Source organism: Bidens hawaiensis, unplaced genomic scaffold (assembly GCF_021521415.1).
Source record: "Bidens hawaiensis isolate Kalapana, Puna unplaced genomic scaffold, B.hawaiensis_p1.1 tig00025755_1, whole genome shotgun sequence".
Classification (NCBI taxonomy): Eukaryota; Viridiplantae; Streptophyta; class Magnoliopsida; order Asterales; family Asteraceae; genus Bidens; species Bidens hawaiensis.
Window position 1 is genome coordinate 110,352 of NW_027494119.1, and position 26,035 is coordinate 136,386.

The 26,035-nt window shown below is 38.7% G+C and overlaps 2 pseudogenes; both read left to right on the forward strand.

Annotated features, from left to right (window-relative positions):
• Nucleotides 1-12,996: 12,996 nt before the first annotated feature.
• On the forward strand, nt 12,997-14,319 carry LOC143572154 (epidermis-specific secreted glycoprotein EP1 pseudogene; annotated as a pseudogene).
• A 5,155-nt stretch (nt 14,320-19,474) lies between these two features.
• Nucleotides 19,475-22,178, forward strand: LOC143572166 (epidermis-specific secreted glycoprotein EP1 pseudogene; annotated as a pseudogene).
• The last annotated feature ends 3,857 nt before the right edge of the window (nt 22,179-26,035 follow it).

Here is a 26,035-nt window from a genome sequence, read left to right on the forward strand (position 1 = left end):
GATCATCGATAGCAAAGCAAAAAGATCAATGTTGCTGCACTTATCGTGGCCCGAATGACGACCCACGATAGAGTAAGCAACAATGTGGTGAAGGAATCGGTGGACGGGGTTCCGAATGGACGACTCGACAACTATGCTCGAGTGGGTCCCGTCCGCTATCGTGGCCCAGAACTGGCCCAACTGGGCCTCGGTCAGCCAAAACTCCCGATCGGTCTGCGATCGTAGAGTATAACCCCGGACGCTCGTAAGGAACTCCGGGGTCAACACCTACTCCGTGATGTAGTACCCGGTGGCCACGGCAAACTGTGGTAAAGACATCTCAAATGTCTGCCGGCCAATGGGAAATGACACCGCATAGGGCTCGGAGAAATCGGTGGGCACGTGTCGGAATGTAGAAAAGCACTCTCGTGTGAGCTCGACATACTGTATCGAGTCACATGTGAGGACCTGTACCCACCGGTCGCTCAACATCGCCCGGACATCCACCTCCTGGCCCACTGCCCGGAGTAGGGTCCAGTCGATCGTCCTATGTCGAAAGAGCTGCATCGCCGCGAAACGGCCCTATGTCGAAAGAGCTGCATCGCCGCGAAACGGCAATACGATGTCTGCTCCTCCGACAAAGGAGCATATCGGAGTATGATATGTGGGATCTGGTGGCCGTCCCCCGCGATTGACTCTCAAACCGTATCAGGAGTGATCGGGATCTCATCCCCATCATACCTGATAACCCGTGATGGGCGCACCACGGGCTGTGGGGGCTTTGGAGCACCTATCGGTCTGGCAACGGGACCATGTCGTCCCGCACCCGTTGGTCTCTGTCGCTTGCGCCCGTCGGCGCCTGATGAAGGTCTTGGAACGTCTGACATACTGCAAAATCAGGATAGAATATCAATGCAAGCCACGAAAAACGAGAAAATTTGGGATGTCCTATATACAGATAAAAAAAAACCAGGTATCTCCGCCCGAATGGAGATTGAGTACGGGCGGATAACCTAAATATGGTTAACTCTCAAAAATCCCGAAACAATAAACGACACGACACACGACTTGACTCGAACAAAACTGACTCGAACGACATATAAACAGACGCACTTACTACTGTCTTGAAAAACGTGCAACACAACTAACACAATCGGGATTCACAAAATCGAGCGAATCGGGTCTCGAGATCTATTTATATTATTATAATGTTATTAACTTATATTTTTATATTATATTAAAATATTATTATACTTATAGATTAATTAATATTATATATATATATATATATATATATATATTAAATTAATACTTTTTAAGAGATGATATTATTAATAATATTATTATTAGTAATTACAATTTGTTAAAATACTATTATATTAGATTATGGATTGTTATTATAATATTAAATTATATTATTATATTAGAAAATATTATTAATATTATTATTAGTATTAATATTAGATATTAAAATATTAGAATTACATTTTTATGATTTTAATTAAAATATTATTATTATTATTTAAAATATTAAAATATTCTTATGTGATATTATATATATTAAAATATTAAAATTAAATTTTTATATTAAAATAATATTTTATTAAAATTTTGAAATTTTTATTTTACTTTTATTATTATTGTTATCTTAGAAAATCGAAACCCGACCTGGCACCCGAACATTTAAAACTTAACCCGAGACAAAATCCAATCCCGCCAAAACTCAATAACACTAAAACCCGGCAACCAAAACCAATGCTCAAACTTTCGAACCTACGTGACATAAACCATAACCAATCGACATCAAACCCGACGCCCGACAATCAAAATAAACCGCAATTCCCAATTAACATCAACAGAAATATAAACTATTATGCTTACATTGGAACTCGGAATTTAAATCAGAAAATGATGGTGGAAAATGATGACGGTGACAGAGACGATTTGTGGTAGCCGACGGTGATGTGAAATGGTGATCGGCGGTGATTGATGGTGAGCTGTAGGTGGTGAGCGGTGGTGGATGGTGAGAGATGAAGATGATGATGATAATCGGTGATGGTTACAGTGGCCGACGATGATGTTAGGAGAGAGAGAAGAGAGAGAGACGGTGATGTTAGAGAAGGGGAGGTGCGAAGGCGGTGGTGAGGGTGATAATTATATATAAATTATTATAATATAATAAATAAAATAAAAAAATTCGGATTATCCACGACCCATCGCGTAGCGCGATGGGTCAAGCAAGTAGGGATCGCGCTACGCGACCCAAACATAATAAAATTAGGATTGGACACCATCGTGTAGCGCGATGGTGTCTGGTTTGGCATCATCGCGCTACGCGATGACGTCAGACGTCAGGATTGCCCCAGCCACCATCGTGTAGCGCGATGGTGTGCTGTCCGGGGCCATCGCGCTACGCGATGGTCCCCAGTGAACAGAAAGTTTTTGCCATTTTTGCGTCGGGCATTTTCCGACCCGGTCACTTTTCGACATCCCGACATCACCCTGAACACGTTTCCAAAGTTGAAATTTGCAATGCGTACCTGGATTGACTTGAAATTGACCAAATGCTTACCGATCCTCCATGATGCACACTTCACCAAAAGCCTCCCCACACTTGGGATTTGTTGCACATAACTCGAGACAAAAGTCAAACAACAACTCAACAAACAGAAAATAAAATAGAACACACTTATAAACCCCGGGTTGCCTCCCGGTCAATGCTGAATTGCGTCTCTACAGCTCGACAATGCTTCGAATGCTTCAATTATCCTCATAAACCGGTGAGGTCACAATGAAGCTCACCGATTCCTTGTCCATCTTATGAATATCCTTCATCTCCAAATATGGCTTCAACCTGTAGCCATTTACCACTTGTCGAATGTGGTCATCAAAGTCCTTGATCTCAAATTGCCCGTGATTACCAACTCCAACAATCAAGAACGGGCCCGTCCACTTACTATTTAACTTACCCGGGAAAAGCGTCATTCTAGTGTTGTATAACCATACCTTTTGACCAATCTCAAAGCTTTTCAACTGGATCTTACCTGGGAAAAGCTTCATGCACACTCATACGCTTCATCCCGCAACTCTTTGATCTCACACAATGCTAATTTCCTAGCTTTACCTGCATCATCATAGCTAGTATTAACTTCCTTAGTAGCCCAATAAGCACGTTGTGCAATCTCGACCGGTAAATGGCAATCCTTTCCATACACAAGTCTATATGGTGTGGAACTAATCGGCGTTTTAAAAGCGGTTCGGTAGGCCCATAAGGCATCGGTTACCTTTGTTGACCAATCCTTCCGGTCCGTCCGAACAGTTTTCTGTAAAATCTGTTTAATCTGCCGATTTGAAACCTCAACCTGTCCACTCGTTTGTGGATGGTAATGTGTTGCAATTCTATGATCCACTCCATATTTTTAAGCAACTTTCCAAATTTAAAAATTTTTTTAAATGGGAACCCTCGTCACCAATAATAGTTCGAGGAATTCCAAACCTTGAAAAAATGTTGCTTTGCACGAAATTACAAACTACAGAGTGATCATTTGTCCTAGTGGTTATCGCCTCGACCCATTTAGAAACGTAATCGACAGCCACTAGGATGTATAAATTACCGTACGAGTTCGGGAATGGGCCCATGAAATCGATCCCCCATACGTCAAAAATATCAATTACTAGGATCGGTTTCAAGGGCATCTCATCCCTCTTGGAGATACTCCCAAGTTGTTGATACTTCAAATCGTGTCGCAAACTCGTGAGCGTCCCGAAACAGTGTAGGCCAATAAAAACCACTAGTCAACACTTCTCTAGCGGTTTTCTGTCCGCTAAAATGACCACCACATGCAGATGAATGCGCGTGCTCCAACACTGATCTAACATCCTTTTCAGGTATGCATCTTCTAATCATCTGATCAGCTCCAATCTTGAACAGATCGGGGTCGTCCCAAATATAATGCTTCGCCTGTGACACCAAATGTTTCTTCTTCCTCCTTGGCCAGTGTTCGAGCAAATCATCTGCAACTTTAAAATTGACAATATGAGCAAACCAAGGGTTTTGGGAAACCGCCAAAATCTGTTCGTCGGGGAAAGACTCGTTTATGGGTCCGTCCCAGTCTCCATTTTCAATCACAATCCGGGACAAATGATCTGCAATGACATTTTTTGTTCCCTTTTTGTCCGGGATTTCCAAGTCAAATTCCTGCAATAACAAAACCCATCTGATTAATCGGGGTTTTGCGTCTTTCTTGTCCATGAGGTACCTAACTGCAGAATGATCCGAATAAACAATTACTTTGCTACCCCATATATAAGAACAGAATTTATCCAAAGCATACACTACCGCAAGAAACTCCTTCTCAGTTGTAGTATAATTCAACCGAGCGTCCGAGAGGGTTTTGCTTGCATAGTATATGGCAACGGGTTTCTTCTCAACCCGTTGACCCAAAACAGCCCCGATTGCATAATCACTCGCGTCACACATAATTTCAAAAGGCAATTTCCAGTCGGGTGATTGCAAAATCGGGGCTTCCACTAACTTCTGTTTCAGAATGTCGAAGGCCTTAGCACATTCCTAATTAAAATCAAATGGGGCATCCTTTAACAATAGGTTACATAAGGGTTTGGTGATATCACTAAAACCCTTAATAAACCTTCTATAAAACCCGGCGTGCCCGAGGAAAGATCTAATGCCTTTGACATTTTTGGGATGATGTACGGTGGAAATAACTTGAACCTTGGCTCGGTCCACCTTGATCCCACGACGCAACACAACATGGCCCAAAACAATCCCTTCCTGGACCATAAAATGGCTCTTTTCCCAGCTAAGAACCAAATTTGTTTCGACACATTTTTCTAGAACTCTTTCAAGCTGATGTAAACAAGATTCGAAAGATGTGCCAAAGATTGAGAAATCATCCATGAAAATTTCTAAAGACTCCCCCACCATAATGGAAAAAATACTCATCATGCACCTTTGAAAGGTGGCGGGGGCGTTACACAGTTCGAATGGCATTCGTCTGAATGCAAAGGTGCCATACGGGCATGTGAACGTAGTCTTCTCCTGATCTTCAGGATGAATAGCAATCTGGTTATAACCCGAATAACCATATAAAAAACAATAGAATTTTTGACCCGATAGCTTTTCCACAATCTGATCGATAAACGGAAGCGGAAAGTGATCTTTCGATGTTGCCGCGTTCAGTTTTCGATAATCAATACAAATACGCCACCCGGTTACCGGCCGGGTGGCAACCTCGTTACCTCAGTCGTCCTTGACGACTTGGATGCCCGCCTTCTTTAGGACTGTTTGAGTCGGGCTCACCCATGTGCTGTCTGAAATTTCAAAAATAATTCCAGCATCGAGCCACTTCAGCACCTCCTTCTTCACAACTTCCCGCATGTTCGGGTTCAACCGTCTCTGTGCATCATGCGCGGGTTTCACATCCGGATCTGTCAAAATTTTGTGCATCACTATCGAGGGACTGATCCCTTTCAGATCCGCGATGGTCCACCCGATCACCTCCTTATTCGCCACTAGCACCTTCAGCAAAGCAGATTCCTGTTCCAAAGACAAGTTAGCAGCTATAATAACAGGCAATGTGTCATTCTTACCCAAAAACGCGTATTTCAGGTGCCTCGGTAGCTCATTCAGCTCGACTTTCGGTGCTTCCTGTAAAGATGGTTTAAACCCGGTATCAATCTTCTCGGGAAGCGGTTCCACCTGAACCGACCACGGGGGTCGATCTCCCCGTAAAGCTGAAACCTCCAGCTTCTTCTCCTCCTCTTCCAGCTGCTTATTAGTCTTCACCTGTAACCTGTCAAACATAAAGCACGTCTCCGTTGTGCCGTCCGGATCCACGACAGAGTCGTATAATGGAATGCACTCGTTAATAATATCTGCCATAAAGCATTCATCATCGACCAGAGAATTATTTTCATGTGTGAAAACATTATGTCTAAGCTTATGGTTACCAAATGCCACGTCTACAGTACCTGTTCGACAATTGATTTTGGCATTTGCGGTGGCCAAAAATGGTCTACCGAGGATAACCGTGGGTTGTTCGGTTCTCTCACCCGAAACATAATCGAGAACCAAAAAGTCAACTGGATAGTAAAAATCTTCCACCTTAACGATCACGTCATGTAACATTCCCCGGGGAAGTTTCGGTGTCTGGTCCGCGAGAACAACCGTAGTCGTGGCTGCCCGAAGCGGACCGAAGTCATACTGATCGTACAGACTTCCCGGGAGGATGCTAATGCTAGCTCCAAGATCTAGGAGTGCCCGTGTCATATTAAAATCACCCACCTGAATGGATATAATGGGCATTCCCGGATCTTGTAGCTTAGGTGGAAAAGCACCCGAAAAAATTGCACTCACATTATCTGTTAAATCAATCTGTTTAGAGATCTTTCGGTTCCGTTTCTATGTGCACAAATCTTTCAAGTACTTCGCATAGGCGGGAACTTGTTTTATGGAATCTAAAAGAGGAATGTTAATTTTTACCTATCTAAACGTTTCTCACATTTCCTCCTGCTGTGGGCCCCGTTTAGATGCCATCTTCGCCTTTGATGGCGACAACAAGGCATCGGGACAGGGGACGGTTTTGGCCTTCCCCGTGTCCTTAGAATTGTTGTTACCATCCTTCAGAACTGGTTCGGTTATTTTAATTTTACTTTTATTATTTTCAATTATAACCGGTTCTGGTTCGTCATCACTGACGACTGTTTCATCAACATCTTCCACCACCCCATCGACACGAGATGGTGGACCCCCAACCTTATTATCATACTTTTTCCCATTTCTTAAAATACTTACCTGATTGACGTGCTTCTTCAAACTCGAACTGAGGTGCTGCGGATTCACTGTGGTATCACTCGGTAACTGACCCGCGGTTTTCTGCAACTTTGCCATATCTTCTGCAAGCTGACCAATCTGTTTTGACATTGCTTCTGCTGACTTGTCTCTCAACTCGAACTGTCTCTGCGTTTCCTTCTGATTATCAGTCACGACCTTCAACAACGCATCTAACTTTGAATGTATTGACTCGTCTGAATTTCCCGAACTACCCTTTTGCTGATCCTGATTCTGATTACCTGACGAACTGTTACCCCGGTAACCATCTCTGTTATATCCCCAACTGTTATACTGACTGTTCGAACCACCCTGTCGGTAGCTGCTCTGCTGTCGATTCTGACTGGACCCCTTAAAGTTCGGGTTCGATTGGTTCGACGCGTTCCCGTATTTGAAATTCGGGTGATTCCTTAGCCCAGGTGATAAGTGTTCGAATTGAACCCTTGGCCCTTGGACTCCCCGTACGCGTAACTGACTTCCTCCTCATCGGTATACTCGTCATCATCAAACCCGGGGCAATCTTCAACCTTATGCCCAAAGTCTCCACAATCTGAACAAACCGGGAATTTAACACCGACTTTAACAACCTCTTTCTTCTTCTCTTTCCGATAACTCGCGAGTTCGCGTTCCAATTCTGTCTGACTCGCTCGAAGCTGATTTAACTGTTCGGGTAACCCCGACTTTTCGTCTTCGTTCAGCTGCTGCTTCTGACTTTGAATCCTCACACATAAACTCAAGGAAATCCCAATCATCCTCTTCTGGTTGGTTCAACAACATCCCATTACATTACGATTTTAGATACTTTCTGTCCTCGTAAGTCAACCCGTCAACAAAACACTTCACTAACTCCCATAACTCAATTTGGTGGTGTGGGCATTTCCTGATCATCTCCTTATGACGAATAAATGCCTCATGAAATAACTCACCCGGTGACTGGGCAAAATGTTGAATCTCCATCCGGGCTTCGTTAGTCTTCGACTATGTTGATGTGAATACGGGTCTTCTGATCCCAGTCCGTGAAAATGGGGAACTATGTTGAGTAGGACTGACGGGATTTAAATGTCGGCTGTCCCTGAACACGCACCTGTGGGACCATCGATGATGCACCATCTGATATAGCCGGTCTGAACAGAGTGTTAACACCCTGAACCGGAGGCCTGTAATTCCTTTGTCTGGCCCTTGGTTCCTCAAAACCTCCCCGATTAACCTGAATCGACCGTCTCTGTTCCTCCCAATATCTTCCTATACCCCCTCGATCAAGATTCCTGTTCCTCCACCTGTTACCTCTCACCCTAACCGGTCCTCAACCTCATCAACCTCTTCAACACGCAAACCCGCATTTTCATTTCTTGACCCAAATTCCTCCTCATCTCCCTCTTCTTCGTCTTCAGTGTGAATACTGACATGGTCAAAATCTTTAGAGCAGTAAGGAGAGCCATCATCACTTCCAATCATCTCTAGGAATCATCCATGTCCTATTACATCATAACTGAAGCCCGATAGATGCCGATGCGCGGCTAGACTGTCGTTTGATAACCAGTGCCGTGGAGGAGACCATCACGCTACGCAATGGTCCCCAAAATCGTGAATGTGAGGGTTTTGTTTTATATCACATTAGGACGACCCTAGACACCATTCTTCACCTTCCAGGCGATTTTTAGAGCAGCAAGGAGAGCCATCATCACTTTCAATCATCTCTAGGCATCATCCATGTCCTATTACATCATAACCGAAGCCCGAGAGATGCCAATGCGCGGCTAGTTCCTTCGAGTCATGCCCGGGATGTAGAGTATTGTATCTTTCAGTTTTTCTCATGTATTAAGAACGAATTGATTGTAACTATCTTTGATGTTAATATATGAGTATTGATGTCTAGTATGATTATGCACAACGTTAGTTTAGGTTTATTTCGATCAGAACGATTAGTGTGCCAGTTGCTATGATAGTTGCTTGTAGGATTGTTTTGACCTGTTAATTGCAAGAAAGCATACGTTTGCCTAAGTGGAGTCACACTGGCAGGGACCGTTTGATAACCAGTGCCGTGTGTTAGCGAGCGTGGATGCCTAAGGTTTAACCGGTTAGTCAGTCTGTAGTTGACACAGGATAGTTTATCTGTTAAGTTGCATGAGTTTGCTGTTAGGTTACACAAGCTAACTATGAACGTTGAAAGAGTGTGCTACAATTTTTAGCGGATTACTAGATGCGAGCTGTTTAAAGAATCAATGTACATTTTTGTAAGCTTGTAAAACTTTTTTTCATCCTCATCTGTAGGCTATTCGTAATTTGCTTCGATATCGCCTACAATAAAAATAAAGGTTTCAACACACGAAACCTAGCTCGGAAAATCTCTTCACTGTATTTTGAGCCGTCGACGAAATAGTCTTCCATTAGAGCTTGGTGACCTTTTTCATGATCATGTGGCACGTATCTTTTTTAGATGTTGTGTTTTATTCTTTTGCTTGTCAAACAAGATCATACATAAATGAAAGACTACTACCGATGAAGAATACGCCACCATAATCATCGGGTGAAATATACTCCCTCCATCCCATTAAAAGTGTCTATATTTCCTTTTTTAATTGTCCCATTACAAATGTCCATTTTCAATATTTATTAGCCAATTTCCAAGTTTACCCTTAAGCACACACAACTAGCATTAATAAACAATATGGTGGATCCATTTTCCAAGGGCATTATTGTCATTTGGTTAGCAAAAAAAGTAATCATTCAATCCACCTTAAACATTGTGTTTTTCAAACTAAGACACTTTGACCGGGACGAAAGGAGTACAAGTTTACGCTTAAATTCATCTTGTAAAATTAACTAAGGAAATATTGAGAACAAAAATGGTTGTAGAAAAATAGTAGAACCCGCCCGAACAAAAATGGTTGTAGAAAAATAGTAGAAAAATAATAGATATTTTAGATAGCCGCCATAATATTAAAACAAATGGTAAGAAAGAAAATGTGTTCATTCTTTTATACAAAGAGTTCATACATAGTCTTAGTCTACAAACACACTTAAAAATGCATTCATACTCAAGCAGTTAAATATATTCTCTGATATCTAAGAGGTTCACTTGACTTTGGTAATACTTACTCGAGAGGCAGAAACTGTATGTTGCACGGGTATAGTGATAGTAGTCACGCGGTGGATATGGATGATGGTCGGAGTATACCGGGTTTGATCTTCTACTATGGTGCATCACCAATATCATGGGTTTCTCAGAACCAAGAAACGGTGACATTATCATCATGTGAGGATGCATTTATGGCAACTACATCGGCTGTTGTCAGAGATGACCGGAGAAAATGAGGAAATTGTGATGTTGAAGGTGGATAATTCATCGGCTATCTCCTTTCTGAAGAACCCGGTTTTTCAGGGAATAAGTAACACATCAACGCACACTACCATTTCATTCGGGAGTGCATCGAAAGAGAACAAATCAAGGTGAAACATGTCAGTGGAGATTTACAAAGAGCAGACATCCTTACAAATGAGTTGCCACGGTTGAAGTTTAACGAGATGCGAAGCTTTATCGGTGTCACAAGATTATGGTGGGGGGGGTGATTGTTAGTGTGATCTTGCTTAAGTGCAGGGACCTAATTGTCGTACTCACAAACCTAGGGGTTTTTGAGTTAGTTTTTCCCCTATTCTTGTTTAACAAGTTATTGTATGGTTATAAATAGAGCTACTTGTAATCAAGTAATCACAACATAACAATAAATACAATTGAAGTTTAGACTTGAAATCTTATTGTCTTTAGTAACAGTAAATTTAAAAAGAAAACCTGAAACAAAGTGTTAACATCATATCCTATCCAATCCAATCCAATGAAATGGAAAATTTGTTTAATGGCCATGCGGGCATGTGCTGTACATACGATTATATCCATGGCCGAATATTAGTTATCAAACATCCTGCTTTATTTATCACAAAACAAGATTATTGAAACCCAAACCTTATTTTTGACACAATACTTGATAAGTTAAGAGCATTAAGGTTATTCTTTAATGAGTGCTTTTGTGATGATCGAATATCTATGATACAAATTACTGATTTTGTGCATCAGCATAGTTCAAGTTAATATCTAGTGATGTGGTGTATACGAGTATACGATGGTAGCATCATTTCGTGGATGATCGATACTACTATTCCAAGGCAGCGTGGCTCTTTTGTGTATTCAATGTTTTGAAGATTAAATGGAAAATATTGATTGACATAAAAAGGAAGTAGGCTATGCAAGGAATGTAATAAGGTGTACAAGGCAAACATGAATCAAGGGATAAGGCAAGATCGTTGCCTTCTTCATTTCTGCTCAAGTTGGAGTGTGAAGGTTACAAACGTCTAGTTTGCCAAGTAGAATTTGTAATTGTCTTAAGCCTAAAGCCTTTGTGAATAGATAAGCAAGTTGAAGTTTGGTTTCAAAGTATGACAACTCAATTTCCTCGGTTCAACTCTTTCATGAACGAAGTAATAGTCCATTTTTATGTGTTTCATTCTCTCATGAAAGACTGTCCATTTTTTACGTGTTTCAGTGCAAGATTGTCACAGAAAATGGTCGTCGACCTTTTTTAATCTATTGAAAGGTCATGTAAAAGCCATCTCATCCATAGGACCTCATTTATTGTGGTCGCCATTAATTGTTCGGTATTCCACCTTTGCAGATAATCTTGATTACTACTGACTATTTGTTTGATTTCCAAGAGCTCGGCTCTATACCATCTAGTGTCCGAACATCGATCCCAATCAGTCAGAGTCGGTATAATCTATCTCATTGGTTCCTCCCACTTTTGGTAACAAAATTCTTTGATCATGAATGCTTTTGAAGTACTAGGACCCTTGTTGTGGTGTCCATATGTTTTGTCATGGGTTGGACACTTGGATACAAGCTGACTAAGAACATTGATAGAGTGTGCTACAATTTTTAACGGATTACTAGATGCCAGTTGTTTAATGAATGATGTGCATTTTTGTAAGGTTGTAAAACTCTTTTTCGTCCTCATCTGTAGGCCCTTTTGAAACCATTCGTAATTTCCTTCGATATCGCCTACAATTGAAAAAAAGGTTTCGACATACGAAACCTAGCTCAGAAAATCTCTTCACTGTATTTTGAGTCATCGACAAAATAATCTTCCATTAGAACTTGGTGACCTTCTTTTAGATATCGTGTTTTCTTCTTCGACTTGTTTGACAAGATCATGGAGAAATGAAAGACTAGTATTGGTATAGAATATATCAATGTAATCATTGGGTGAAATGTAAAACTTTAAGTTTATATCCTTGTAAAACAAACTTATTATATTATTATGAAATGGTTGTAGGAAAATAGTAGAATCCACCCCCACCTCCCTCAGTGGTTCAGTCTGTCAATAGATATTTTAGATATCCGCCATAATATTAAAACAAATGGTAGAAAGAAAATGTGTTTATTATCTATTATCTATAATATATAATAATAAACATAAATGACAAGTTTGGTGTCGTTAAGCCGTCATTGGGTCACTTGGTGGCACCTAACTTTTCCATAGTATTTTGTTTTTTTTTCGTTTGTACCGTAACGAACATAACGGAAGCTAACCGAATGATAATTTTGTTTTTTTTGTTTGTTTTAATTCCGATATGATAACAATCGTGACAAAAACCGATCGAATTCGCGTAGACTCAACGTCTCAACACTCGGTTTTACCAATGCTTGAGTTTACCGATCGACACCACCCCATTCGTCCACCCACTTTTTTTATATTTTCCCCCATTCTTTAGCTCTGGTACTGTAACAAACATAGTCGAAACCGACTGAATTTGTGTCCAGTTACCACCTCAATGCCCGGACCAAGGTTGTAAAAGTCGTTAGGCAGTCCTAGGCGGTCGACTGGGGAGTCGCGAGTACTCGGGAGTATTCGGGGATTACTCGGAAAATACCTGAGTTTACCGACCAAACAAACGTCATTTTAACTAATTTATTTTTTATATGTTAATTTAATAAATATACTTTTTTGGACACTAAGGTTTTACCAATGGTGTCTATATTATAAATAATATAAAAAATAATAATTAAATTCGCATCAACTCACCGACGTAACGCTCTAACTATACCAGGGTGAAAATCTAGTTCTATTATATAAAGAGTTCATACATTGTCTTATAGTCTCCAAACACATTTGAAAATGCATTCTTCTCATTCCATAATTCCCTTACTCTCATTTCTCTTCTTATTCTCCATTTCTCAAGCCTTAGTTCCTGCATCAGAAACATTCACATACGTCAATGAAGGTGAATTCGGACCGTATATAGTCGAGTACGATGCAAATTATCGTACTCTCGATATTTTCCGCAGCCCGTTCCAAGTGTGTTTCTACAACACCACCCCAAATGCATACACTCTAGCAATTCGTATGGGCACTCCCCGATCAGAATCGCGTATGTTTTGGGTTTGGGAAGCTAACAGAGGGACCCCGGTGCATGAGAACGCCACTTTCTCATTCGGTACAGACGAAAACCTTATCCTCGCGGAAGCTGATGGTCGAGTCGTCTGGCAAACGAATACCGCCAACAAGGGTGTGGTTGGTTTCGAGCTTCTCCCGAATGGTAACATGGTTCTTGTTAACCGTAAAGGTGGCTTCATATGGCAAAGCTTTGATTACCCGACCGACACACTCTTGGTGGGTCAGTCTCTCCTTTTAGATGGTGTGAGTAAGCTCGTGAGCCGAGCTTCGGTCGAGAACAACGTCAATGGACCGTACAGCTTTGTAATGGATCCGCGGAGGGTTGCTTTGTATTACACGAGCCGCAACTCGCCTCGCCCAATGCTTTATTGGGCAACTTACCCTTGGATAAACAATGATACAAGTACCTTTACGAAACTAACTCTTGTATCCGAACTGGAGTATCCAGACGATTTGTCGATTTATTACTTGTTCTTTCTCTTTAATGTCACGAATTCGAACCCCTTGATTCAAGCATCAAGTAGCAACCCGGTGTTCACAAGACACAACAATACTTTATCGTATCTTCGACTTGGGATAGATGGAAACCTAAGATACTACACTTACAGTCCGAACGTGCAAATCATAGCGTGGGATCAGTTCTACAGGTTTCTTGACCGCGATTCGAGAGAAAGCGAGTGCCAATTACCCGAGCGGTGTGGGAAGTTTGGGTTGTGTGAGGATAACCAGTGTGTGGCTTGCCCTACACCAAATGGGCTAAGCGGGTGGAGCAAAGATTGTGAGGCTAAAAAGGTGACTTCTTGTAAGGCCAGTGACTTTTATTATTACAAGTTACAAGGTGTGGATCATTTTATAATCAAGTATACAAGCGGCGACGAGACGAAACAAAGCCAGTGTGAGAGCAAATGCACGAGTGATTGTAAATGTGTCGGGTATTTCTATCATACTGATCGATCGAGGTGTTGGATTGCTTATGATTTGAAAACATTGACGAGGGTTGGGAACTCGACTAATCTAGCATACATTAAAACACCCAACAAGTAGTTGTGATTTGTAACGCTTGATTCGCTACTTCTATCGTGTACTCTTGTGGTTAAGATTTGCAATAAAAGTCATTTTATGATTAAGATATAAGTATTTTCGCAACATATGGCGCGGCTTTTTGTACCAACAACATTGTTCTTTTAAAGTGACACGTTCGTGTACTAGTACTAGCTTAATTGTGAAGTTTTTTTCTTATCACTCAAACAAAACCAATACACCCAAAATGCGTTAGTTTTATTTGAGTAGAGTTATTTTTTATGATTTCATCATCTCTCCATACACAGCAAATTGGCAATGTAGGCCATGCTTGAAAAAATTAATCTTAGAATTAAGAAGATAAAGGTTAAGACAGTTATAGATAATTCTTGATGAATTACGCATGAGTCTTTATATATAAATTAGGGGTAATTGTTAGTTTGAATTAATAAACCTTATCTAGTTGGTTTTCTATTTTATTATTAAAATAGAGTTTGATTTGGGCTATAGCATGAAGGGAAAGCTGACGTACAAACCCTAGTATAAATATATGGTTAGGGTTATCGTAATTTGTGTGCTTTCATTAGTTAATAATAAAAGATTATAAGTTTTTTCAATTTTGTGTTTGTGTGTTTTACCGATGTTTAGGGTTTATAAATATTGAATGTAGAAAGGCATGTTGGATGGAGCACAAGGGCTACTGAATGAAAATTAACTGGTTGGCACGAGCTCTTGTCTATGGTGGGGATGCATGGTGGCTAACTGGTTACTAATATCTACGTGATCCTCTTCATCGTACGTACAAGATAACGTTGATTTGGATCCGGCCACGTAAGCATGCATCATACCATATCTTTATCCAATGACCATTGTTGTAAACTAATAACTCAACAAACAATCAACATTAGTGCAAGAACAAGCAAAGTATTAGCCTAGGTTCACTTTACTTAATAGGGTATCTCAACAATTGCCCAACTAGAAAGGCTTTTCTTTATTGCTAAGTTTCAAGCCCATGATCATTTCATGATCAAGTACATGAGTTGAGACTGAGATGAAACAAAGCTGATGTAAGAGAAAATGCCCGAGTGATTGCAGATGCGTCAGGCTGGTTGATTTTTTTTTCTATTTCTTTCACAAACGAAGCAATAGTCCATTTTTATGTGTTTCATTCTCTCATGAAGACCGGGTTGTTTGCTAGGTGTTTCAGTGCAAGATTCACAGAAAATGGTTGTCTGACCCTTTTTAATCTATAGAAAGGTCATGTAAAAGCCATCTTATCCAATCCATAGGACCTCGTTTATTGTGGTTGCCATTGTTCGGTATTTTGCCTTTGCAGATAATCTTGATTACTACTGGCCATGGTTGTAAAACTCCCAACTAGGTGCCGAGTACTCACCGAGTAACCGCTATAAGGTACGGTGCCGAGGAGACTTTCTTTAACTCCGCCTGGTTACTCGGAATCGATAAAAATTGGTCAACCTTCACCACAATTGGACCTAGTCGGTCAACTCAAACATATTTTGAATTCATAAAATTAAACATAATTCATATTTTGATAGCATTAAAGGCTAACTGTCATTTTTTTAATTAATGATTTTCAAATTTTAGATACTTTAATATTAAAGATGTATTTTTTTATTTATATTGATATTCATGTATTTTATTATAAATATTAGTAGATATATGATACTTGATGTATATATAAGTTCCCAAAAATAAGTTTTTTTATAATTTACCATGTCCGAGTACTCCCTAAGTACTCTCCGCGTAAACCGAGTACTCGCAACTCCCTAGTCGACCACTCTGAGAGCACCTAGCGGCTTTTGCAACCATGCTACTGACTATTTCTTTGATTTCCAAGAGCCCGGTTCTAGACCATCTAGTGCCCGGACATCCCAACCAATCAGAGTCGGTATAATATATGAAGTTGGTTCCTCCCGCTTTTAGTAATAAAATTCTTTAACCATGCACGCTTTTCAAGTATCATAGGACCCTTGTTGTGGTGCCCATATGATTTCGTCATGGGTTGGACACAAGCTAACTAAGAATATTGATAGAGTGTGCTACAATTTTTAACGGATTACTATATGCGAATTGTTTAACGAAAGATGTGTATTTTTTAAGGTTGTAAAACTGATGTGTGTCTAATAACCCTATAATAATGACCCTCACAACTAAGCTTTAATATTAAAACGAAAATCCTAAAACCACACACAACCGGCAAGTGTACCGATCGCAAGTAGTATAGACCTAGGAAGTCCGAGTATCGAACACGTGGACACGTAAGACGCTAACGATTACTAACCCTAGACAAGACCTACCTTAGAATAATATTTAATTGATTTTTGATTTTTACTTACTTAACTGGACTAACTAACAAAAGTTACCTAAAATAGAAAACTTAACGGAAAACTAACTGTGTTAATTTAGGATGGAGAAAAACGTATACCTAGGTCTGAATCAAATTGTAGGCCTAATAAGCTAATGGATTGAATGATATATAGACACCGGTCCCTAAAGATGACACGACTAAGGATCGCTCGGGCTCACTGGATTACCTCTCGGTCTCACTCAACAAGCCTAAACTACTCAAAATCGCCTAAAACGACCCAACCGGGAAACAATTGCTAACGTGTTCTAATGAAGAATCACCTCTCGGTCTCACCAACACTCGACCTTAATGGCAATGAATACTACACAACCAAGGATAGAGGAACAATTCAACTTAAACCAAAATAGATCAACTAGTCGCTCAAAACACCTAAACCTGGCAAGAAACGAACTCGCTCTCGCGCAATCCTTATTCTAGCATGCAAAGGTAATGAGACAACCCTAACTTCCTATCACCTCTCGGTCTCAAAGAAGGTGTTTAACCGCTGTACTTAATCCAAATAATCACGCAACAAAACCCTACGGTTGTTCCTACCGCAAACTAACCCTAAATACAAAGTCTAGAATCAAACAATGCACCGATCAATCAATACGAAACTAATCAATCAACACACGGGGTTTATGCAATGAATCACTAAAATTTCCAGCCACTAAACACAACCTATTTCATGTCTAAATCAAACTTTACAATAGCAATTCAAGTCTATCAATCAAACAATCCATAAAACCTATCAAAACCTAACAAGAATCATCATTCCTAGGTAGAACTAACAAGATTAGCCTAGCATATTAATTGGACAGCCATGAACATTGAATAAAACCATTAATAAACTCATACCAATCATCTTAACAATTGTCCAACGATCAACAATAATCATAAACACTTCAATCTCTAACACAATTGCAAAACAAATTAACAATTAAGCAAGAAACTAAAAGTGTATGAACAATGAAAAATATGTAAGGATATGGATGTTTCCGGGGCTGCTCCCTGCTGTAAAATCTGATGATAATCGATCCCGAGGCTTGGTTCTTGCTTGTTCTTCCTTCCCTAGTCGCCACAAGATCCAAACCCTAGCACACAAAGCTTTTTTTCTTTTCTTTCTTCCTTCCTGATTTCCGATCCCAGCTTGATGCTGCCCAACTTAGGGTTTTTTTTCTTTTTTATGTTATGTTATAATATGAGGCTTGGGTTTTTCCATGATGTAACGGACCGGGCCTTGAGTTTTTACTTGAAAACGTATGCGTAAAAGGCTCGTAAACTACTCCAAAAGCTCGGTTTCTCTCTTCCTTTCACCCAAAACCTACAATATGAATAAAATTATGTAAAACCTATCTAAAACCAGTTAAAACATATAAAATATAATATAATACGTAGATAAAACGTGCGGAAAATACGTGTGTTTTACAACACATCAAAAACTCTTTTTCGTCCTCATTTGTAGGCCCTCTTGAATTCCTAATTTGCTTCGATATCGCTTACAATTAAAAAAAAATGGTTTCGACAAACGAAACCTAGCTCGGAAAATCTCTTCACTGTATTGAGTCTTCGACAAAATAATCTTCCTTTAGAACTTGGTGACCTTTTTTTAGATGTCGTCGTGTTTTCTTCTTTGGCTTGTTTGACAAGATCATAGAGAAATGAAAGACTATTATTGGTACAGAATATATCAATGTAATCATCGGGTGAAATGCAAAAGTTATTATATTCTTGTAAAACAAACTTATTATGGAAATATTGAGAAAAAAAATGGTTGTAGATAAATAATAGAACCCACCCCCACCTCCCTTACTGGTACAGACTACAGACTGACAATAGATATTTTAGATAGCCGCCATAATATTAAAACAAATGGTATGTGTTCATTCTATTATATAAAGAGTTCATACATAGTCTTAGGTTGGACTGCCATTTTTACCCGAAACCTAACTCAAAAAAACCCGTATTCGAACCCGAACTAACCCGACCCGAAAAACCCGAACCTGAGTAAAGACTAGCCTGAACCCGAACCGAAGTAATTTGGGTTTGATTTATAAGTTTCGGGTCAACCCAAAAAATCCGAGTAAACTTTTAGTTTTGAAATTAAATATATTTTTATGTATAATAGGCTTAGTATTAGTCGCTAAAGTTATCAGAATCTGAGCCTAATCGACTGTTGTCATTCCAACTATTATGGATCGATTGTTAATTTTTGTTTTCCATTTATTACTAATAGCTACCGTAATCAAACAATTAAATCACGTCTGATTGAAAACGATTATGGTTCGAGTTAATTACTTAGTTTTACTCTTCTTTTGAATTGTATTATGACTTCATCAAGTTATGTTGGTTTATTATTTGATTACTTGCGTTACGAGCAAAGAAGAATATGTTGTTTTAATTTTAGCATTGAAGTTTTTTAATTCTTTTTTTGTTTCATTTTCTAGGATATTCGAAACCCGATTAACCCAAACCCGAATTACCCGAACCCCAAAAAACTGCAAGAGATTTGGGTTGGGTTTCGGGTTAAGATTTAAAACTTTGAAACCCGAAAAACAAACCCGAAGAACACCCTTAGTCTTAGGGTCTATTGTCTTTTAACAATCATTAAGAGGGGCTCATAACCTCTTAATGGTTAAGAGGTCTTAAGTCTGAATGGTTAAGATGCTACCTCTTAATGGCTACCTCTTAACCATTCAGATTTAAGGCTACCTCTTAACCGTTAAGTTATAAGTCATTAAGAGGTTGCATCTTAATAACTGTTAAGAGGCTACCAAACAACCCCTTAGTCTCCAAACACACTTAAAAATGTATTCTTCTCATTCCATAATTCCCTTACTCTCATTTATCTTCCGATTCTCCATTTCTCAAGCCTTTGTTCCTGCATTAGAGACATTCACATATGTCAATGAAGGCGAATTCGGACTGTATATATTCGAGTACAATGCAAATTATCGCCCTCTTGATATTTTCAGCAACCCTTTCCCAGTGGCGGACATAGCTTAGGAGGTGGGGTAGCGGATATATAGTCGAGTACAATGCCAAATTATCTCCCTCTCGATATTTTCCGCAACCCATTCCTAGTGGTGGACATAGCTTAGGAGGAGGGGTAGCCTCCGCTACCCCTCAGCGTTTTGCTGGTAGTGTAAAAAAAAATTTGGGTCGGTTTTCGGGTTTCGTTACCCCTAAAAAAAAATAACGTTACCCCTATGTATTTTAAGCTTAACCAATTTAATAGTTAAACCCAACAAAAGCTCAGTTAAATTATAAAGTCCAAACCAAAAAACCAAAAAACCCAATAACCCAAATAATCTTAACAATAAAAAAAAAGACCTCACAAATGTTCTATGAAAACCCAACGTATTCTACCATATTTTAGGAAACTTGAGTTTGTGTTTTATATACACTTGTTGGAAGAAATTTTAGACCTCACAAGTGCTCTATCAAAACATCTTAAAAGAAAAACAGTTAAGATTTGTTAAAAGCGTGTAAGTTGATAAGCGAGACAAATTAAGCATTGAATAAGACAAAACGGATTTGACAAGATGTTGGCAAAAGTAACATCTTTTTGTGAAAAAAACAAGATTAAGATGTTGGATATGACGAAAAGTTATGGTAATCAAAGAAACCGAAAGAATGCCGTTACTAATCGACATCATTTTGAGGTTGAAGTTTTTAATACGGTTTTGGATATGCAAATTCAATAAATAGATTTCGTGAGGTCTCAACTAGTTTGTTAAAAAATATGCCGGGTTTAAATCCTTGTGATTCATTTTCTAAGTTTGACATATCTAAGATAGTGGCTTTTTTAGAGATGTATCCAAATGATTTTACTAACGAAGAAAGAGGGTGTATTTCGGGTGATCTTACGACCTTTTATTACACTTTAAAGGAAGATGACAAATTTGCAAAATTGGGTGGAACGAGTGATATTGCTCGTGTAATGGTGGACAACGGAAAGCACACAAATTTTCCTTTGTTTTTTCGAATATTGAAGCTAGCGCTGGTTTTACCGGTTGCAAATGCAACCATTTAAAGATGCTTTTCTAAAATGAAGCTTATCAAGACGGGTTTGCGCAATCGAATGGGTGATGAGTATTTGAACAATGTTTTAATTTGTGTGGTCGAAAGAGAAACGTTTGATAAAGTAAATGAAGAAGATGTAATGGCCTGATTTCAAGCTTTAAAAAACCGAATAGGAGAAATTTACAGCCCATGTGTTTAAATTTATTTGTTGTGTTTTTTATATTTGTTTCATTAGCATTGTATGAAATATGGGAAAAACAAATTTTGAGCACTACCCCTATGTTTCAAGTCTAGATCCGCCCATGCCCGTTCCAAGTGTGTTTCTACAACACCACCCGCAAATGCATACACTTTAGCAATCCGTATGGGCACTACCCTATCAGAAGCACGTATGTTTTGGGTTTGGGAAGCTAAACGAGGGACCCCGGTGCATGAGAACGCCACTTTCTCATTTGGTACAGATGGAAACCTTGTCCTCGCGGAAGCTGATGGTCGAGTCGTATGCCAAACGAATACCGCCAACAAGGGTGTGGTTGGTTTCGAGCTTCTCCCGAACAGTAACTTGGTTCTTGTTAACCACAAGGGTGGTTTCGTATGGCAAAGCTTTGATTACCCGACCGACACGCTCTTGGTGGGTCAGTCTCTCCTTGTAGATGGTGTGAGTAAGCTTGTGAGCCTAGCTTCGGTCGAGAACAACGTTGACGGACCGTAGAGCTTTGTAATTGAGCCGTGAAGGGTTGCTTTGTATTACACGAGCTGCAACTCGCCTCGCCCGATGCTTTATAGGGCAGCTTACCCATGGATAAACAATGATACAAGTGCATTTACGAATCTAACTCTTGTGTCCGAACCACGGTATCCAGACGATTTGTCGATTTATTACTGGTTCTTTTTCTTTATTGTCACGAATTCGAACCCCTTGATTCAGGCATCGAGTAGCAACCGGGTGTTCACAAGATACAACAATACTTTATTGTATCTTCGGATCGGGATAGATGAAAACCTAAGATACTACACGTACAGTCCGAACGTGCAAAACATGACGTGGGATCGGTTCTACACGTTGCTTGACCGCGATTTGAGAGAAGACGAGTGCCAATTACCCGAGCGGTGTGGGAAGTTTGGGTTGTGTGAGGATAACTGGTGTGTGGCTTGCCCTACACCGAATGGGCTAAACGGGTGGAGCAAAGATTGTGAGGCTAAAAAGGTAACTTCTTGTAAGGCTAGTGCCTTTTATTATTAAAAGTTAAAAGGTGTGGATCATTTTATGATCAAGTATACAAGAGGCGACAAGACGAAACAAAGCCAGTGTGAGACCAAATGCACGACTGATTGTAAATGTGTTGGGTATTTCTATCATACTGATCGATCGAGGTGTTGGATTGCTTATGATTTGAAAACATTGACGAGGGTTGGGAACTCGACTAATCTAGCGTACATTAAAACACCCAACAACCAACAAGTAGTCCTGCTTTGTAACGCTTGATTCGCTACTTCTATCGTGTACTCTTGTGGGATAAGATTTGCAATAAAAGTCATGTTATGATTAAGAATATAAGTATTTTTGTAACATATGGCATCACCTTTCGTACCAACAACATTGTTTGTTTTGCCTTAAAAGGGACTCTCATCCGTGTACTCGTACTAGCTTAATCGTGGAGTTTTTTTCTCATCGTTCAATAGAAGCCAATACACCCAAAAGGGGCAAACATGCGTTAGTTTTATTTGAGTAGAGTTATTTTTTATGAATTCATCTCTCTCCATTCATGGGCAATGTAAGCTATGTTTGAAAAAATTAATCTTGAATTAAGAAGATAAAGATCTAGACATATTAGAGATAATTTTTAGTGAATTGTTTATTATTTTAAATATATATAAACGAAACCTTTCTATATTCTCTCAAGCTACCAGATTGCTTTACTTGTAATTTTTGATCTGAATTCACAGGTATGGGTCTCACCAAACCTAGATAGCCATTAAACGGGTTATAGCATCTCATTATATTAAAAATTAATCTCACCAAATATTTGATATAAAAATCTTATAAAATAGGGATATACTAAAATTTAATATCTGATTTAAAAAAAATATTTAAAGCAACCACGTAATACGAGGGGTAAACGCGAAGTATATATACTATTAACTTCTTGTAATAAAAAAATTAAAATCCTAAAATTATGTAAATATTAGAAACGAATAATGTAAAACAACCTTATAATATGAGGGATAAAAGCTAGTTTCATATATAAATGAGGTACAATTGTTAGTTTGAATTAATAAGCCTTATAGTTGTTTTTTTTTATTTCATTATTAAAATAAATTTGAGTTGGCTATGTTTTGAATGAGTTTATCGTATAAATATACTATGATAGAGCCCGTGTGATACACGGATGGTTAAAAAAAATAAAAAACTGAGTCACAGGTTATAACATAACTAAAAGGGTTCGTGTCCCATGTTGTGTTTAGAATAAGGAATGATAAAATAGGAAGCTGCTCACATGACATCAACGTGACATCCTTTATGTAGAAGCCCTAAAATGATATCATTTGACAAAATCATCTTGCTTTAATATTAGATTATACACTTTTGACCCATAAACCCGTAATACCTCTGTTAAAAACATTCAGCAAATTGATCAAATTGTTGAAACCAATTATTATTTCTTAGGTAATGACTAACTTGAGGCAATTAGAAATTGTTAATAATATAATTTTAAAAATTCTTAATTGGTTTAATTGAGTTAATTAATAAACACTAAATATTAAAAATTGCATTAATTGTCATATGATTTATCATAAACATGTATTAAATTGAATGAGTGGTAATTAAAAAATTAGTTAGTTAGGTGGAATATGTATAAATGAAAATTGATTATTTGGCATCCAATGTGGATGACATATTTGAAGACCATGTGAAAAACATGTATTGTTTTAATATATTAGTTAGATTAGATGGTTAGGGTTGTCGTAAAAGAGTTTTGTTCATTCTTGTGTTTGTGTGTTTTATCAACGTTATAAATGTTGAATGTGCACAGGCTTGTTGGATGGAGCACAAGGGCACGAGCTTTTCTATGGTGGGGATGCATGGCGGCTAACTGGTTACTAATAACTACGTGGTCATCTTCACCGTGCGTACAAGATAACGTTGATGTTGATCCGGCCACGTAACGCATGCATCATACCATATCTTTATCCATTGGCCATTGTTGTAAACTAAACGCTCAACAGTAGTGCAAGTACAAGAAAATTATTAGGGCTCACTAATTACTTAATCTGGTTTCTCAACAATCTCCCAACTAGAAATTAAGGCTTTTCTTTATTGCTAAGCGATCAAGGCGTTGATCGTGTAATAATTAAGTACACGAGGTGAGGTGAGACGAGACGAAACAAAGCCAATGTGAGAGCAAACACACGGTTATTTGTTTAGTAAATGAAATTTATGAAAGGAAAAATGACCAAAATGGCCCATTGACCACACAAATTCGTTTACTAATCCCCCAAACTAAATGTAATACCTAAAATAGTCCATTTCTAAACGGAAAGATCCACCACTGACATCCAACAGATCTATCTGACACCCTTCCGTTTTTGAACCAACCACATATTGACATGTATACACTTAAGCGGTTCGGCTCGGCCGTTTTTTTAAAAAACCGTTCGTTTAGTTTTGGCGCCGACCTTTTAATAAACCGACCGTTTAGTTTTAACTGATTTTTATTTTATACAAAGTTTGAAAAGTAATACAATAAGTCTCAGTCAAGCAACCAACAACGGATGTAACGTTCAGATGAAAGAGAGTATATGTTCTTGTACGATGGCGATGGTAAACTTATGCTGAAGGGTTTTCGAATGAGAAACAAGTTATTCTGATTAGATTAACTGTGGGTGTTTCAGGTTATGTCAAAAATTATTTGTTCCTGTTTCGAACGAGAAACAGATTATTACTTAGAGGATAAGTAATTGAAATACTACTTGTAGTTTATTCAAGTGTATGTTTAATTATATGCACTGAGTCTATGTTATTGTAAATCAAGTTTTGAATTTCGAGTTTTGAGTTGTGAGGTTTTGTCTTGTTAATGGATCACCACCCTATTGGTCGCACATAGGTATTTTCATAGTTAATAACATTTCTTGAATTATAAATAAATAGATAAAGATAATGTTAGTCCATACCATGCATCACTGGCTACATGATAATGACTCGATAATCAGCACTGGGGATAAGCTCGGTACCGTACAGGTACCAACCTGTATCGGTACTGAAAATCCTGATCCCGAAAATCTTAAATTTTTGGTACCGGTACCGGTACCAAAATGTTCGGTTCGGTACCGGGACCGAGACGGTACCGGTATTTAAGGTAAAATTCGGGAAATACATGTACCGTATCGTACTTGTACCGGTTCCGAAAACTCAAAACCTTGATACCGATTCGGTACCGACGGTACCAAATCGGCACCGGTACAAATCGATATCAATACCGATTTTGCTCATCCCTAATCAGAACCGCATGCGACCTGTCTCTTCGTGAATTCATCAATGATGGGAATTGAATCCATTTTAGCCCGATGATCAGTGGTGTTTGAAAAATAATAACTAGAACATCTCGAATTGAATATGCCGGATCTACTTCAAATTTTCAAACCACCTTTGAAATTTCAAAGTTTTGAATATTTAAAATTCGATTCATTGAAGAACCTATGATATGTTAACATAAAAAAGACAATCATCAATTGGCTTCAAAGTTACAAATAAAGGGAAAATCACCCAAAAAACCACGTCGACTAAAATACATTATAAAAAGTCATGAAATTATCATTTAACAAAAGCTTGACATGTGTCCTTCTGGCACATAAGGACGAAAAAAGGTGTAATAGACTAATGGAGGATGCCTAAGAAGATGGTGTGGAAGAAAATCAGCGCAATAGCTTTTTATTTTTCTTCCTGTATTTTTGTAAAAATTCATAGGAGATGCAACAGTTTTTTTTAACAAAGTTATAAATTTTTTTAATTTAAAAATGTTATTTATGGGGTTATTATTATTTTTTTTATATAAGCGTTATTTAGAAAATCGATAATACTTGAATAAAATAATGACTAAAACTCTAAATAAAAATAAGTTTATGGAATAGAAATTAAAAAGATAAACTTATTTTTATTTAAAAATATTTAAAATTACCATGCAAAGTTTAAATTATAAAGTATGCATTTCAACCTATGCGGTAGATATTAGGGGTGTTCGCAGTTCGGTTTCAAACCGTAAAACCGCCTAAACCGATCATCGGTTTGGTTTCACGGTCGGTTTTCTTTGTCGTCTTTCGGTCGATCGGTTTCAAACTTTTCAA